The following is an 18443-nucleotide window of genomic DNA, read 5'->3' on the forward strand; positions in this document are numbered from 1 at the left end:
GAATTTGATTAAATTAGATACTTAGAGCTCATTTTCAGTTGTGGGATTTGGTGTTTCTTTTCCTCAATTCAAGCAAACGAATAGAGTAATTTAAAAGCCTAATATTTTTTTAATCTTATATCTCTAGGTTGGTGGCTTTACTGTATTTTTTTCAGATCAAGTTATAATGTCTAGTAAATGTGACATATTTAATCTGCTTTGAAAAATCATTGGAAATGTCCTTTGGATGCCTATTAGCTGCTCCACGATTTTGCAGTCGAAAGAATTCCTGCCTAGTTTACAATACAAACATGTTTGGGCAAGATCATGTCACAATGGGGAAGATGTAACGCAGACAAGTTAGTTATATTTCTCTTCTACCATTCCTATTTACACATAACTCAAAGTTATTAACTCAAAAAAAATTGATGGGTCCAAGTTTTACTCAGTCCGTAGAAAGAATATTAACTTGTTCAACCATATATCCATTTTCCCTTTTAATAGATGTTCTGTTAATTTTTCCAGCTTCACCAGATAATAATTATTTCACGTTGGATTATTTATTTCTATTTGGATATATTTGTTTACGATATGGTGATATGACAAAGAACTGCGCAACTGTCTCATGTTTCTGTAGGACAAACAATCTGTACTAATTTCAATCTCTGTTGAATTTCTCATAGATATTATTGAGATCAATAAATGATTTTTTTTATCTTCTTTATACCCCTGGCATCATTGCTCATATCATTGACTCTTCTTTCAAAGCATCTCTGAATACATGTGTTCAAAGAGAGATCCTATTTACTATCATCCAGTTCTTCATTAATAAAGTGCTTCATCCACCTATTCTTTCTGGTCCCCTCATCAGCTTGAATGACCCCCTGGAGTCCTACCCAGGCAGGTGTATCTTAAAAGATTTCTGAAGCTTCCTTATCCCGACCTATGAGACAAACCCAGTAAGACAAGAAGAAATGGGGGAAAACATATTTTAAACCCAGAAAAAAAGCTATATAAATAATTGATTTATCTTTGTAGTAATCATATTTGTACTAGTATGCAAGAAGTATGGATCACTCAGTGGATAAAGGACTAGCTGGATGGCTGCATGCAGAGTTCTGGTCAGTGGCTCAATGTCCAGCTGGAGACCAGTAATAAGTGGTGTCCCTCAGGGATTGGTGATGGGACCGGTCTTGTTTAACATCTTTGTCGCTGACATGGACAGTGGGATTGAGTGCGCCCTCAGGAAGTTTGCCAATGACACCAAGCTGTGTGGTTCGGTTGATACGCTGGAGGGAAGGAATGCCATCCAGAGGGACCTTGACACGCTTGTGAGGTGGGCTGATGCCAACCTTATGGAGTTTAACCATGCCAAGTGCAAGGTCCTACACCTGGGTCGGAGCAATCCCAGGCACAGCTACAGGTTGGGCAGAGAAGAGATTCAGAGCAGCCCTGTGGAGAAGGACTTGGGGTTGCTGGTCAATGAGAAACTTTACATGAGCCAGCAGTGTGCTCTCACAACCCAGAAAGCCTACCGTATCTTGGGCTGCATCAAAAGGAGCGTGACCAGCAGGGCAAAGGAGGTGAATCTGCCCCTCTGCTCTTGTGAGACCCAGCTTGAAGTATTATGCACAGATTTGGTGCCCTCAGCATAAGGACATGGAACTGTTGGAGCAAGTCCAGAGGAGAGCCATGAGGCAACTCAGGCACCTCCCATATGAAGGCAGGCTGAGAAAGTTAGGGCTGTTCAGCATGGAAAAGAGAAGGCTGCATGGAGACTTCATAGCAGCCTTCCAATATCTGAAGGGGGCCTATAGGGATGCTGGGGATGGGCTCTTCATTAGGGACTGTAGTGATAGGACAAGGGGTAATGGGTTTCAACTTACACAGGGGAAGTTTAGATTGGATGTAAGGAAGAAGCTGGCAGTATGGATCTTGTCTTGAAAAGTTGTTATGTGGGAGACCATGGCTTTTTATCATAGCATCTATCCATTGATGAAAGACTAGTAAAGTTAATGTAGACTGACTCATTTTCAGCCTGCAGTGCCAGGGCTTCCAGAGCTCCTGAGCTATGGTATCTGGGAACTCAGAAACCTGGGAGACCTATCTATCAGTTTTAAGGGCTCCAAGGTTATCAACTGGCAAACTAAGAAGGACACTATAGTGCAACAAAAATAGTTCAAGATCTGGAACGAAGTTTCACAAATCCTGTGAAACAGTAGGGTTTCAAACAGCTGATTCCAATGGCTATGAACACAAAAGTAATAAAAGAAAGCAAGTAAAAATATTTAAGACTATTTCAGACCATCTCTAAAAACAAACCAAGTGGGAAATCTTGTTTCTGCCGGACTTAACCTGAAGAAACCAATGAATTGATTTGACCTGATTCAGAAAAATGTTCATTAAAATCATATATTTATACCATACTGATAGTAAAGGAAATTTATTATTTTAAGCTTTCTCAACTTCCTGTTGCTTTCTAGCTTCTGCAGTTCAATTAGCCTGGGCCATGACATGTGAAGGTGTGGAAGGACTAACATATGCTACTGGCCATGATATTTGAAAAATCATGGCAGTCAGGTGAAGTTCCCAGTTTGCCAGAGAGCAAAACTAAATATTTCTCTTAAAACAGTATTATTGAGTCACCTCCATTAGATCACTTTGCAGGTTTACTTATCCCTTTCATTTTTTAATAGCATCTTTAGTTTCAGGATCTGTGGTGTCCCTGCTCATGGCAGGTTATAACTAGATGGTCCTAAGGTCCTTTCCAGCCCTAACAGTTTTATGATTTTATGATTCTGTGAATACAGTGTAAGAGTTTTAAAATGAGAAAGAACAGTGTACAGAAAATTCTAGAAACTGACACAGAATGTCCTCGCTTCTTGTCTTCTTTATGTTTACAACATTCTAAGTCAAAAATAGTTATTTTTCAAACCAAAAAGTTGGTTTTTGATAATAGATAGATGTTTTTACAGCACTAAAAATTATTTAGACCCTAAATTTTATGCTAGTAGAACTACATTTCTGTATATCTAGTCCAAGTGATGTTACAAGTGAGCAGCCTGTAAAATACAAATGCTAATGTACCTTGATCACTCCATAGGATGTGATGCTGAAATATCAAAAAACTGTGACAGAAATCTCTAGTTTTGCTCTTACTGTTATAAGTGAATTACCAATATTTCAGTGCTGATGTTTAGTTCCCTGTTTCATGTCGTGATTTTAACCCAGCCGGTAACCCAGAACCACTCAATCCCCCTCCCTACTTCCTCTCCCCACTCCCGGAGTGATGGGGAGGAGAATCAAAAGAATGTAACTCCCATGGCTTGAGATATGAACAGCCCAGTAACTAAGGTATAACACAAACCACTAGTGCTACCATAAATAATAATACTGATAAGGGAAATAACAAGGGAAGAGACTACAACCTCTCACCATCCACCAACCAATACCCAGCCTGACCCGAGCAGCGATCTAGCCCTTCTGGATAACTGCCCCTAGTTTATATACCAGCCATGACATGCTGTGGTGTGGAATACTCCTTTGGTTAGTTTGGGTCAGGTGTCCTGTCTTTGCTTCCTCCTGGCATCCCCTCCTCCCTGGCAGAACATGAGACTCACAAAGTCTTTGTTTGGAGTGATCATTACTTAGCAACAACTAAAACCATAGGTGTTACCAGTGTTGCTCCCAGGCTGAAAGTCAAAATCACAGCACTGCGCCAGCTATTAAGAGGGAGAGAAATGACTGCTACTGCTGAACCCAGGACACTTCATTATCTAGGTTATATATCCCTTTTGTAGAAATGACGTTTCCTGAAGCAAGATTTTACTGGACTGGTCTCAAAGCATTTTGAGAACATTCTCAGAAATGTCCGTAATCTGGGTTGAGTAAGAAAATGGAAATCCACAGAGACATCAAAGAAGAAAACAAGTAATTCTGAAAAAAAAAAATAGTTTCTTTAGTGCTTGTTTTGCATATACTTAAAAATTTCAGTTCTGCTTAAATGTCTCCAAAAGACATCATAATATCTAAATAATAACCGATACACAGTACGCCTGGGATGGAATTTTGTAAGCTGTCAGCCTGCAACTCTTCTGACAATATAAACAATGGCTGAAATGAGAGGCCTTTCCTTTTGTTAATAAAAGTTCAAAAATCTTTTATACTTGCTTACAGTTGTGATAAGATATCCTGGGTTTATACTGGCAGTTTCCCCAGGAGAAACCTTTCACCAGTTCCAAGGTTCTTGGTGCATACTGACCCGGTTTTGGACTGATGTCATTGGAGTCCAAATGAAGATGAACAGAAAGGAAGTTAAGACAAGAGTGGTCTTACAAGAAATCCATATTCAGCTTGAAATCCAGTATAATTAGGTTTGTTTTAAAATTGTCTTTCCTACCTGTACATCCCTTTGTGGATTTGGGCCTAAGGGCCTTCAAGTAACCAACAAGGTTGATTAGCTACAAATGAGAGAATACTTCACAAATCAAACACTAAATCCTTTTTCAAACTGCTGTGAGATTTTGGACCATCTATAAAATTTACTACCAGGGAATGCACAGAAAATAATTTACAGTTCATTTCCGGAAAAATTTAATTTCTGAAGAAGTACTGATAAAATTAAAATATTGTATTCAAATGACTACTACTACCCAGTAGTACTACCTACTACTACTATAGCTATTGAATTTGTTATATGTTTGTTTTAACTGAGAAACACTTTGCCATGTAATGCTGTCTACTTTATGATGAGCTTTACTGCCAAAATTCTAATTAACTCCAACCTATCAGACACTTTGGAGATTAATTGTACTCCATGTGGCACCATGCAGGTTTAGGGTGATTACTGTAAGACTTAAGCATAATGCTTAGTGCCTTTAAGAAAGTGCTTATTCATAAAAGTAAAAAATGAACATGTACTTAAAATTCATTGCTGCGCAAGGGTGCTTTTCATAACAGGTTTTCCATAATCAATGGAAATATCAAAAGCGTAAGTCTGAATTTCAGGGACATTTCAGTTACAGCAGACTTGTCTGTGTATCAGCTGGCAACACTGAAATGGGTAAGAAATCTGACCTACATTCCACTGTCCCTGGAAAGTGAATAAAAGGAAGGCACCAGTGCAGTCTCCTGGCATACAACAGAATGGTTTTTTTTATTACTGTCAACACTTTCACAATCTGAAGTCTGCTCCCCTACAGAAATGCTAACTGCTTTGGGAGCTCACTTAAGACACTACTTGTCAATATCACAAGATGGCACTGTAAATAATATTTGGAAATATAAGTGTGTTTTAATTTGATATTGCCGAGTTAGGCTGTTCCTGTGCTGCTAAGATCTTCATCATCCCTCATAAATCACCTTTGCAGTCAAGCATGACTTTCAAGGACACACTGACTGAGTGAATAATGCCTTCCAACATAAACATCAAAACAAACTATATCGTCGCAAAGTTCAACAGACACAGGACATCAAAGGTTAGAAATTGGAGTGAAAACTTTGGAGTCAAGTTCAATAACATGGTCTAAGACAGCTGTCACATCCCAGAAATCGTAAAGAATTAGTATGTGCCTCAAAACCTGTCCTGGGTTTAGCAGTAGCAGTCAATTTTTCTCCTTGGTAGCTGGTGCAGCGCTGTGTTTTGACTTTCAGCCTGGGAACAGTGTTGATAACACCAATGTTTTCAGTTGTTGCTCAGTAATGTTTACCCTGACCAAGGATTTTGTGAGGCTCATGTTCTGCCAGGGAGGAGGGGAAGCCTGGAGGAAGCAGAGACAGGACACCTGACCCTGTCCCAAGCTAGCCAAAGAGGTATTCCATACCACAGCATGTCATGCCCAGGGTGGGGGGAGGTAACTGGGAGTTACCTGGAAGGACATGGTGTCTTCTGGGTTGGACTCGTTTTTCGGCAGGTGGTATTGTATTCTCTTCCCTTGTTATTTTCTCTTATAATTGTTGTCGTTGGTGGTAGCAGTGGTGATTTGTGTTGTACATCGGTTGCTGGACTGTTCTTGTCTCAAGCCATGGGAGTTGCATTCTTTCGATTCTCCTCTCCATTCCTCCGGAAGCAGGAAAGGGGAGAGCCCCCGGGGGGAGGACGCAGGCCTTGACTGCTTCCAGCCCAGCACCACGCACTGGGAGTGAGTGCATGACCTGTCTGACTGGGTTTAAACCGTGGCAAAATGCCACAGTTGTCTAAACTCTATTATTGAAGAAAAATACTGTCCCATGCACAAAATCCCAGAACATAGCTGCTTCTTGCAAAGCCTTTTCTTCTTGATTATTCAGCAGACCTTTTGGATTCTATTTTTTATGCACAAGGGACATATCTGCTGGGCATAGCTGACCCTCTCTTGCATGTGACGTAGAGCTAATGGAATGCGTAGGAGCAGGGCAGGCTGGGTATCTTTTCTCTTAGGGCTGTGGCTGCCCTGAAAGATGAAAAATATCGAGTGTCTTTCTCAGTTATGGAAGAAAGTTGGAAAAAGCTGATGATGGAGAAAGATCACAGAAACTGAGAGAAACGCTAAAGCACGTTTCCAAGAAATTTCCATTTCCAGTGCCTGAGGTAAATAAGGACACAGTTGCTCCATATGTAAAATTTTGCAAAGGTAATCATGTGTCCATAATAATGTACTCATTCTCTCAGCTTCTAAAGAGGCTTCTGAGGCACAATTTTCTTGCTGCTTCTCTATGGTGTTTGCTGTTCTTTTCACAGCTGATATAGCATGTGTGTAAGTGATGCCCTATTATTATCAAGTGAGTATTTTTTCTGTAAGAATCTATGCAGAGCACAGAGACGGAAAAAGCAATGTACCCCCAAACTGACTTTGTGCTACCACATAATAATAATTTAATATGTTGTTGCTTTCATCAGAATAGGCTATCATCAGAACTTGTGTTTAACAGCTTGCTTATTACTTTTATGTGTCACTTAAGTTAGAAGAACCATAGCACAGTATGTTTAATTAAATTCAGGAGAGGATCAGTCAAAGTATCAGCAAGACAAAAATGCTAATTAATATAATAATTTAAATCAGAATTATTAAGTCTTGTTGGAGACAGTTTTTCAGATGAAATTTTATTGTCTATTATGCATGTGCACACATTCACACACACATGCATCTGCAAAGTAGCAAATTTTCCATGAAGTTATCTGTAAAAGCTTTTGTATTTTTTCTTCTATTTGAAGAAAATCATGAAGTTATTTGTTTAAAAGAAATTTTCAAGAATACTAAAATACTTCTCATTGATTAGATAACTGTTTGTTAGATTCATTCATTTATTTATTTATTTATCAGCAGAACTCAACAATATTTCATGGATACATATGAAAAGGAACTCCAAAAAAAAATTACAATCGCAATACTAGACCACATGGTTTGGGCCGTGTATTTCTTTCAAATTATGTTTTAAATGATGTTTCAGCAAGTTTCTCCTGACTTTGTCAAGATACTTTCAGCAAGTGCATTAAAGAACTCAGGATAGCTTATGGCACCATCCATCACCTTTACTAGCTGAGTACCACTGACAAAAGAATGCCACAGAGATTGATTTAATTTCTGGGCAAACAAGATGAGGTAATCAACTGTCCTACACAGCAGAGAATCCACGCTGTATAGAAAACCTTGTTTTCCACGGCATCTTTACAGACTTGCAACCAGCATTGCTTGAAGCTGTATTCCTTATGTCTTGCCTAAAAAGTGGTTGTTATGCCGATATGCTCTAGGAAAAAAAAAAAGACAAATATTAAAACAATAAAAAAGGTTACTTCATTAACAGCAAAAAGTGAGGCTCTCTATTATATCCTTATATATTTCGATTAATGTCTTGAGAATTAGGTTGACTGTTCCATACTGTAAATCTCTGAAGGACAGTATAAGAACACTACGGGGATAGGTAGATTCAAATGCATTTCTTGATAAGTTGTAAAGTCAGGATTCTATTTCAGTGTAGGCTTAAAGTTTAGGACAGTTATGTATAGTTCATTACTAGATCCTGCCAGATACATGGATAGGCTGCATATTCAATGTACGGAAGTGCAGATCATTCGGCTATTTATTGACCTGGTATCTGTGTCTCTGCTGTGAATACAGTTAGGGCTGTGATAAGACTTAGGAAGGGTTGTGATGCTTAGGCTTAGATTTTGGAACCAAGAAGTAGAATATACACTTTTCTGGTTTGGCAGGATCAATTAATAATAGCAGCTGGTGTTGATTGAATGGGCTCTTCTCAGTGGCAAACAATGATAGGACAAGGGGAAATGGGTACAAATTGGAACACAAGAGGTTCCACTTAAACCTGAGAAGAAACTTCTTCTCAGTGAGGGTGACGGAACACTGGAACAGGCTGCCCAGGGAGGTTGTGGAATCTCCTTCTTTGGAGACATTCAAGACCCGCCTGGACACGTTCCTGTGTAACCTTATCTAGGTGTTCCTGCTCCGGCAGGGGGATTGGACTAGATGATCTTTTGAGGTCCCTTCCAATCTCTAACATACTGTGATACTGTGATACTGTAATTAGCTGGGGGCAGAAAAGGATGTTATCATTCTGGTTAGGAGCAGGATTATGACTGAGGAGACAGTGCTGAAATGCATATTGTACTGTTAGATTATCTTTGGTCCATGAAAATAAGAATAGATTTATGGTTCAATACACTCATAATTCAGTATCCAGAGCCTGCAAATTATTCTTCTGAATTAGTCCATTAGGTAAAACTGGTTTTGAGTGTATCTCACAGTCATAAACAAGTCACAAGCAAGACTATTTTGCCAAATTGAGAAAAAATACCTGAGGAATATCTTATGAATTCAGCAAATGTAATCAAATAAACAGCAGGCACAAATACATAGCAAAACTGAAAAAAGAAAAAAAAAAAAGGATAATGAAATAATCAACTCTTTGTGTGTCCCTTGATAACACTTGGCAGTGCAAACATTAGACTATACTTTGTGAAAGATTTTTAATGACTATTTTGAGAATAATATATTTATTTCTTTAAACAAAATTGCTTACTAGATTTTGGTATTTAATCTTCATAGAATCACAGAATGGTTTGGATTGCAAGGGATCTTAAAGATTATCTAGTGCCAGCGTCCCTGCTATGGGCAGGGACACCTCCAACTAGACCAGGTTGCTCAAAGCCTCATCCAGCCTGGCTTTGAACACTGATGGGGCAGCCACAGCTTCCCTGGGCAAAATATTGATTAAAAAAAAAAAGTGTAAGTAAAGTGTCTAGGCACATGCAGCATTTATCAGTGCTTAAATACAAAATCCTCAATGATAATGGTGGACAAATGAACATAGTTTGATTTCTTACTTTTGTTGAGTTACTGAATGGTCCTGAAGCCATTTAAGTCTGTTATCAAAGCACTGAATATTTTCATAAAACTATTGTCGTTAAGTGTATCTTTTTCATAGACATATTTTCTCTCTCAATAAAATTTTAACCGAACAACAACCTGAAAAGAGATTGAATGCAAGAAATGTGGTACAAGATATGCAAAAATGGAAGCAAAAAATATGTAGAAGATGTCATTGAATCATTTTAGGGAATATGTGCCTGTTGGAGTTTGAAACATAAGATTCAAAAATGTACCTATGTAATTGTAACAAAGCCAAGGAGTATAACAAGTTTTCTATTTATTTTGATAATGCAAGCCCACCAACAGAAACAGAAAGCTGGATAAAGCCCAAGGAAATCACTACATATTACTTCGTTTCTTGCAGCTTTGAATTTATATTGCATTGATGGACCAGTTAATGGATTCTGTAATACTGGTCTAGATTCAGAATTGTCTGTATTTGGTTATTAATGATTAAACTATGAATAATTCATAAAACATGAAAATTAATCAGCTAACTCTGATTTTAAAGACCCTGTTGAAGGAAAACAAATTCCTCACATGGCTGAGCTCTGTTGAGTCTCTGGCTTTTTATGTATAAGCTGGCCCTAGAATTCTATGGATGATACAAGATAAACAAAGTCCTGTTGAAGAAGAAATGTTCTCTTGACTAGGCAGAGTGCAAGCTCATGTTGAATTATGTATGAATACTAAATATACTTATGAGGGGAAAAAATAACATTTTTTCATCATTTTGCTCTAGTTTTGAATGGCAATAAATTCTAAATCATTATCAGTTGGTAACTGCTAGAAAAAGAACATTAAAAATGAAAGTGTAATGTATTTCCTGTAAAGCTAACTTACAGTATTAAATATTTTTTCAATACCTATGACCTAAAATCAAAGATTTACCTATTTGTCTTTAATGCTGCACATTTATATTTTTTTTAATTAAAATCATAATTATCTTTGAAGGACTAGCATTTATTGCAGCAGGGACTTTGCATCTGCATTCACTGGGAATATTTCTTAGATATAACCAACAGACTAATGTTCTAATCTTACCACCCTACCTTTGTACTGTCCCTTTTGGATATAAATTCACAGAAGCACTAACCATGCATCATAGACTTGAAATACCCTTTAAACAGATTTATATATGGGTGAAGAAGAAAAAGGGTAGATTTTTAAGTTTTGTTGTCAGTTTTATCCACAGCCACACTTCCTTGTTTGCAGGCTTCTCAGATTTGAATTTGAGATCATCAGGTCAGTGAGAAGAGCGTGCAGCAAGATCACTGCCCTGGAATTCAAGAGAGCAGACTTTGGCCTCTTCAGGAACCTGATTAGTAAGGTTCCATGGGATATAGCCCTAGAGGGAAGGGGGGCTCAAGACTCTTGGTTGGTCTTCAAGGATCACCTGCTACAAGCTCAGGAGTGTTGCATCCCAACTAGGAGGAAGAACAGCAGGAGGGTCAGGAGACCTCCTTCGGTGGATAAGGAGCTGCTGAGGAAAATTCAAATGAAAAAAGAGGCTTATAGGAAGTGGAGGCAAGGACAGGCGTCCTGGGAAGAGTACAGGGGTGTTGTCCGGGAAGCTAGGGACCAAGTTAGGAAAGCTAAGGCCCAGTTAGAATTAAACTTGGATAGAGATATTAAGGATAACAGGAAGGGATCCTACAGGTATATAGCAAATTTAAAACAGACTAGGGAGAATGTAGGCCCCCTCAGGAATCTCTCGGGAGAATTACCGACACAGGATTTGGAGAAGGATGAGGTTCTGAATGACTTCTTTACCTCAGTCTTCACTGGCAAAGGCTCTGACCGCATCACCCAAGTCTTGGAAGGCAGATGCAGGGGATGTGAGAATGAAGACCTTGGGCCCACTGCAGGAAAGGATCTGGTTCAAGACCATCTTAAAAATCTGAACAAGCACAAGTCCATGGGACCAGATGAAATCCATCCACAGGTCCTGAAGGATCTGGCAAATGAAGTTGCTAAGCTCCTGTCCATCATATTTGAAAAATCATGGCAGTCAGGTGAAGTACCCGATGACTGGGAAAAGGGAAATAGAACCCCCATTTTCAAGAAGGGGAAAATGGATGACCCGGGGAATTATAGACCAGTCAGTCTCACCTCTGTGACACGCAAAATCTTGGAGCAGATTCTCCTGGAAGGCATGCTAAGGCACATGAAAATCAACAAGGTGCTTGGTGACAGCCAGCATGGCTTCACTAAGAGGAAATCCTGCCTGACCAATTTGGTGGCCTTCTATAGTGGGGCTACAGAACTGATGGACAGGGGTAGAGCACTTGATGTCATCTACCTGGATTTGTGTAAAGCGTTCGACACTGTCGCACACGACATCCTTGTTCCTAAATTGGAAATACATCAATTTGATGGATGGACCACTAGGTGGGTAAAGAACTGGCTGGATGGCCGCACACAAAGAGTTGTGGTCAATGGCTCAATGTTCGGCTGGAGACCAGTAATGAGTGGTGTCCCTCAGGGATTGGTGTGGGAACCAGTCCTGTTTAACATCTTCATTGTTTACATTGACAGTGGGATTGAGTGCACCCTTAGCAAGTTTGCCAATGACACCAAGCTGTGTGGTTCGGTTGATACGCTGGAGGGAAGGAATGCCATCCAGAGGGACCTTGACATGCTTGTGAGGTGGGCTGATGCCCACCTCATGATGTTTAACCATGCCAAGTGCAAGGTCCTACACCTGGGTTGGAGCAATCCCAGGTACAGGTACGGCTGGGCAGAGAAGAGATTCAGAGCAGCCCTGCGGAGAAGGACTTGGGGGTGCTGGTCGATGAGAAAATGAACGTGAGCCGGTAGTGTGTGCTCCCAGCCCAGAAAGACAACCGTATCCTGGACTGCATCAAAAGGAGTGTGACCAGCAGGTTGAAGGTGGTGATTCCACCCCTCTGCTCTCATGAGACCTCACTTGCAATATTGCGTGCAGTTCTGGTGTCCTCAATATAAAAAGGACATGGATCTGTTGGAACAAGTCCAGAGGAGGGCCACGAGAATGATCAGGGGACTGGAGCAACTCCCATATGAAGATAGGCTGAGAAAGTTTTCAAAAGAAAGAATATTTTACTTGGCAAAAGCCTCTAGATATTAATAATGGAGGAAAAATAAGCACTTTAGCTCAAAGAAAATGGCTTTAAAGTTGTCACTACTTCTTTAATTCATATGGTTGTAAGTTCTTCATATTAATGTGAATAAAGGAGGTATTGCAGCCCTTATCTTTTAATTTCCTATTTTTATAGGTTTGTGTCATGGCATTACTGTTATTTAAAAGTGGAAGGTTGTATTTAATTTCTTAGTAATTACTCAGTTGCAGAGCATTTGTAGAGATTAGTTACAAACTGACGGAGGTTTGTTATCCTTGATATAGCCAAGGCTATACTGTACAGAATCAAAGTAGAATATGGGGTTGCAAGAGATCTACTAAGTTTCCTCTATTCTCAACTATGGTCACTACATTTATGTACGTATGTGTTTGTGAGTGTATGCATAAGGGTTCATATATATGTTCATAAACCTTTTTTTTTCTTTTTTTTAGTAGTCTATTTTGTGACCAGTAGCACTGCAGTTATCCCAAACAGTGATGACAGAGTGTAGACTTGTTTGTTACATGTGCCCTGTACCAGTAAAAACACTTTATTCCCACTAGGAAGAGGCCCATAGTAACAGTTAAGATACCAGCATATACTCATTAGTTCTGTCTCTTGGTGTGGCTAATGAAGTAACATTAACACTGTGAAAGAAAAAAATACTTTAAAAAAAGAACCATTAGTGGTTGTGACTGGAAGTGATTATAAAACAAAGTTCATCACAGATAATGACATTCTGACATGGTAAAAAGCGGCAAAAAAGGACAGAGTTCCACATCTCTGCAGTATTCACTCTTATGTGAGCACCCAGATTAGCACCGAGCCTGCCTTCAAGTCACAGATTTTCCTTTTTCACTCATAAATCAAGATCACAGAAGTTCATGACCTGAAGAATCTAATAAGCTATTTCTTAATGATTTTAAACAGTAACATCCTGTCTATTCCATGTCTCCATTGGGTATTGAAGAAATCTTTCAGATGGTAAAATTTTTGCCTTATGGTCACAGAGAAAGATTTAGAGGCAAAGCTAAGGTTTGATCTTATATGTAGTTATAAAGATAGTTTCCTTATTATAAAGATAGTAAAGACAGTCATTTGTCCTGCATAATAAGTCAAACGTACTGATATTTTTTTATAGTCATAATGTTTATATGTGCATGCATATATATACATAACATATTCATGATGTGTATTGTACTCATATATATATATACACATATACACATATATACACTACATACCATGTATTGTACTACAATAGTAATACTCATTCTCAGATAAGATTGCAAAAAGCAATCGATTTATAGTTTTTTTTTTGGTTTAGACTGAGATCTATTTCAGTCATAAAATCTCCCTAATAGTAATTTATAAGTTTTTCAGACTGTCCGCTGAACTACTCCAGGTTTAGAACTGTGCTTAACCAATATAAATATACAGCCTAATTATTTCATGAGGACTTTTGGGCAGAAAATAATGGCACCAACCATTCACTTTAGCTATTTGAATGAGGTATTGTACAATTTTCAAGGCAAGGCACCTGCAGTTCCCTGCACCCTTTATCTCTGTGCTTAAGCTTTCTGGATTAAAGGGGTTTGTCCTAACTTGTTTCATTTGCAAACAGGTTTTAAAGCTCCTTAGTGCAAAGTTTATTACCGAAATATTGGGGTCTAATATGTTGGGGTCTAATCTTCTTCCACTCTAGGACATGAAGCAAATATGATAACAGTGAACATAATTATGATGAGGGTTTGAAGGAAAAAGATCTCTCAGTTTGGACCTAGCATAGATCGACATTCACAAAGGTGTATTTCTGTTAACTTCCACAGACACATTCCAGATTAATGGATAGGGAAGTGAAGCATCAGGTAGGAAATATCTCCTATCAGATTCAAAGGCAACCTTACAGTCTTTGGTTAAAATGGTGTTAATGAAAAAGCGTAAATGAGCCTCTCCGTTCCCACTCTCCTTCCAAACCTGTGTTGGGTTAATAAAAGATAATAGTAGGTTATTATTCTTTCATGTATTGCTATAGATGAAACCTCATTTGTTTATGAAAAACTTACTCTGTCCACCCAGCTGGTGACATCAGAAAACTGATACAATGGTGCGTACACATGTGCCCAGCTATAGCTCTCTCTGACATGTGTGGCCTCTGGACTGATTAATTGGAAAGAGCTGGGGTTCAGGGACTGAGAGTGCCCCTCGTTGCTTCCCCCTGCTCTCCTGAGCCTTCTCCTCTGAACTGTTCCTCCAGCCTGGCCCCAGCCCCATGGTCACAGGGCCTCATCCCACAGTAGTGCAGGATGTTATTGTTGTTCTGTCCAACTTAGGAAGTTTTCTATGGCTTTTGGTTGTTCCCCCTGAAGGGCTGCCCTCCTCTTCCTCAGTACCAGATGCCTTCCTGCTCTCTCTGAGCTGCAGTGACCCTCAGCTTGGTGGAAGGGAACATCTTACAAGGTGCAAGAGCTATGCACAAAGTTATTGCAATGTGACAGCACTCAGGACTTAGCCCAATGCTTTACTCACAGTGCTTGGACTCATGACTATGCTGCATTTTTTTGATTGCTACTCAAGGGAAGAGGAAAAAAACATCCTGGTTTTAAAAGGACTTCTATTCCATCAGCTCTGAAAGGAATATCTTTTTCATATACAGAAAGGATGCTAACTTCATTTTTTTTTCGCAGTGACTTAAGGTTTGATTTTTTTTCAGATAAAAGACAAACTTTAAAAAAAAACAGTGGCATGTACATGATACTGCCCCAGCCATGCAGATGCTGTGTTGAACATGAGCAATGGATGCACATAGAGTCACCTCTCTGGAATTGTGGTTCTCAGCACCATGGTGGTAGCAGTACATATTGAAGAAGTAGCAGCATGCTTTCCTAAAGAATGCACAGGTGAAAAACACTCTGACTTCAGCAACTCTTAAATACAGCTATGAAGTACTGTCTCATAACTCAGTCCTGAAAAAAAAATGGATTGTACCATTTCTGGGACAATCTACATTCAACAAATGGAGCCTTTATTTTGACAGAAACTATAGTAAACTAATCTTTCAGTACAGCTACAATTAAACATACAGCTGTGTGAGTGATAAAACATAATATGTGGATGTTTTGCTGAATCAGGAAAAGACTTTAGTCTTAGATGTTCTGTTACTTTTTTAGTTTAAACCAGCATTTCCACCATCTCTTCACCTACTGTTCAGGCGATGGATACCAGTAAAGGCATCTCAATATGCTTCAAGCAGCTGACAAAATGGCTATAAAAAAATGTTAACACAACAGGCTAGACTGAAAAATTTGTAAGAAGAATACCTTACACTGACCGTCTGGATTTAACAGGTCATCTTCTCCTATATCCCATATATCGTCTTCAACGCATTTAATGTTCATCTAAGCTTAATCACATCTCCATCTGTTATATTCTGATGTACAGCTGTGGTTTTTTTATTTTGAATTTTTTCAGTGAGTTGCCTATTCTATTGCAGAATATTCATTGCCTCAGTATGTCATGTATTGTTGATTTTTGTCTGCTATTTTGCATGCAATTCATCTTACTGTAGCTCCATTCATGATCTATGAGGCAAATGATTCCACCTGTCAGCTTGCAGTGCCTCACAGATCTGCTGCAAATGAACACATGGGAAGCAAAACTCAAGGAGCGCTCTATGATTTGTTTGTTTCTGGGCTGGATCTAAGCTATGCACCATTCTTCTCCATTTATACTGAATGCTGCTGTTTCATCATATGGCCCAACAAAACAAAATGCCTGTATGAATTGTTAGTTTGCTGCTGTGTGGCATGCAGTGCTGAAAAAAAGCAGGAGAAAAACAGATTTCTTTCCTATATATAACGTTTACAAGAGTGATGCTGTGCTAAATATAGCTGAAGCACAGAGCTCTAGATGTGACAGCCTTAATATGATCACTCTGTTGTCAGGGGCTACATCTGAGAGGTGTCTGTGTTTGATTAGGGAGCATGTGGGTTGCTATTTCAGATGTTACTAGTAACATGACTGTGTGTTTATATACTTAGAACTAGGTGAAAATGTTTCCTTCTATCCTACAAAGCATTTGGAAATTATGTCCAAGGCAAGTCTGGAGCTATTTTCTGAGGAAAGAGATTCTTCTCTTAAAATAGCCAGAAGCAAGGTTTATTGGGCATTAATTTGGGATGTGAAATATGATGTTTATTTAAATCTATTCCTTGCCTGTCCACAAAGCTTTTCCATGGGAGGTAGACATGCACAGTAAAATTGCCTTAATCTTTACTTAGAGAAAATCTGTTTCAGAAAAGTAAGTTAATGTCCATTGAAGTAAGGGTACAAACTCAGTTTTTCCAAATCCCCTCAAAGTCTCTTACATCTTCCTCCCAACTTCTGGACTGCAGACCTTCCTTGTTTCTCTTGCCTGACGGATGTTTTCCTGATTGCACAAAAGCTAACAAGTTATACTTTTGTGCTGCTTACACGTACCAGACACCATTGTTCAAGTACTTATAGTGAAAAACACTTTTCCCACTGGCTGTTCTGACCACAAGCCCCTGATTTTTTTGTTTACTTGGTCTTTTTCCCCATTCCAATTTTGAAATTAAGTTTGTTGAGGAGATAAGAAAAATATTGAATAGAAGCTTTTCTACAGCAAGAATGGCTTTTATGGCTAGGTAAAGAAATAAAAACTGCATAACAGAGATGTTGATTAGCCAGAGTTATAATTTAAATAGAGTCAGTGGCTTTACAAAATTTTAGCGATATATGTTGTAGTATACATCATTCCAGTGTGACAGATTTTACTGAGACATTAAGCCAAAATTCTGATGCCATCTGATGCCATCTAATGCCTGGTGTATATAGAGACAATCAGTCACTGATAAGAAGGTCCCATCAGATAGGACTAGTTATATAGATATGTCTGTGCTTATGGTACTTCACTGCTTTCTTCAGGGAGACAAATCTTGTCCTTAAAATACAAAGAGGTATCACTGCTTTGAGCAGTACAAAAATGCAAATACCTTTTTCATAGCTGAACTGTAAGAGATGTTTATTGCCCATATCCTACAAAGCTAAACCCAGAAGTCATAATTTTCTTGAGTGCTTTTGCAAAATTACTAGATACACATAAATGGTATAATAATCAAACAAAATTAATTTCTTAGTACATAATGCTAAGGTGTAATAATGGATTTAGTAGTGATGAAATAAGAATATTTTTCACAAATCTTTTTTCCCCTAATTTACCTTTTTGTGTGATCATGCTGTTTATCAATCACCCATAATAACCTCTTGCCAGTCTTAGCAACCACCAAAAAAAATAATACCAAACACAAGTCCTTACTCAAACTTATCCTCTTACTCCACCCCCCCAAATAGGTTGTTGAAGAGAGAGAATGAATTCCTTGTTCTTGAAAATAAAAACTTTGTGAAATCTGTAATTATCCACTTGTTCTGGTAGCAGCAAGTTGGCCGATCACCTGGGCAGACCTACACAAGAAAGAAAATTAGAATGAACCAGCAAAGTGTTCTGTCTCTTAGTATAGAGCCACACTCTTTTTATGGTGGGGTGAATTAGAGGGAGTTTAGAGACAAGGAACCCCAAATCTCTAGGACACCAGGATTCTCTATTTTTGTTACTTCTGGATAAATCACATTTGAGCAAGGTGTTTTGTTTAAGCCAAAACAGTTCTTACTTTTCAGAAAAATTCCAGGGCATATATTTTGACAAAGTTTTCATTCTGAAGGTTTTGATTGAGAAGGAATACTTACGAGGTAAATGCTTGTGTCAGAAAGTTGACTTTTTTAACAAGAAGAAGATATTTTGACACACTTCCATTTTCAAGTAGCATTTCAAAGGCTTTGTTTTCATGCCAAAGCAGAATAAAACAAATCTGGAACTTGACAGCTTTCAGGAAACCAAAATCATTACCTTCTAGGAAGGTCTACTTTATTACCTTTGACTAGAACTTAACTCAGTGCTGGCTTCACCAGGAAATTATTT

The sequence above is a fragment of the Neopsephotus bourkii genome, unplaced genomic scaffold (genome assembly GCF_033783945.1).
Source record: "Neopsephotus bourkii isolate Nb327-2 ecotype Australia unplaced genomic scaffold, CSIRO-AGI_Nbou_v1 NB_1820, whole genome shotgun sequence".
NCBI classification, from domain to species: Eukaryota; Metazoa; Chordata; class Aves; order Psittaciformes; family Psittacidae; genus Neopsephotus; species Neopsephotus bourkii.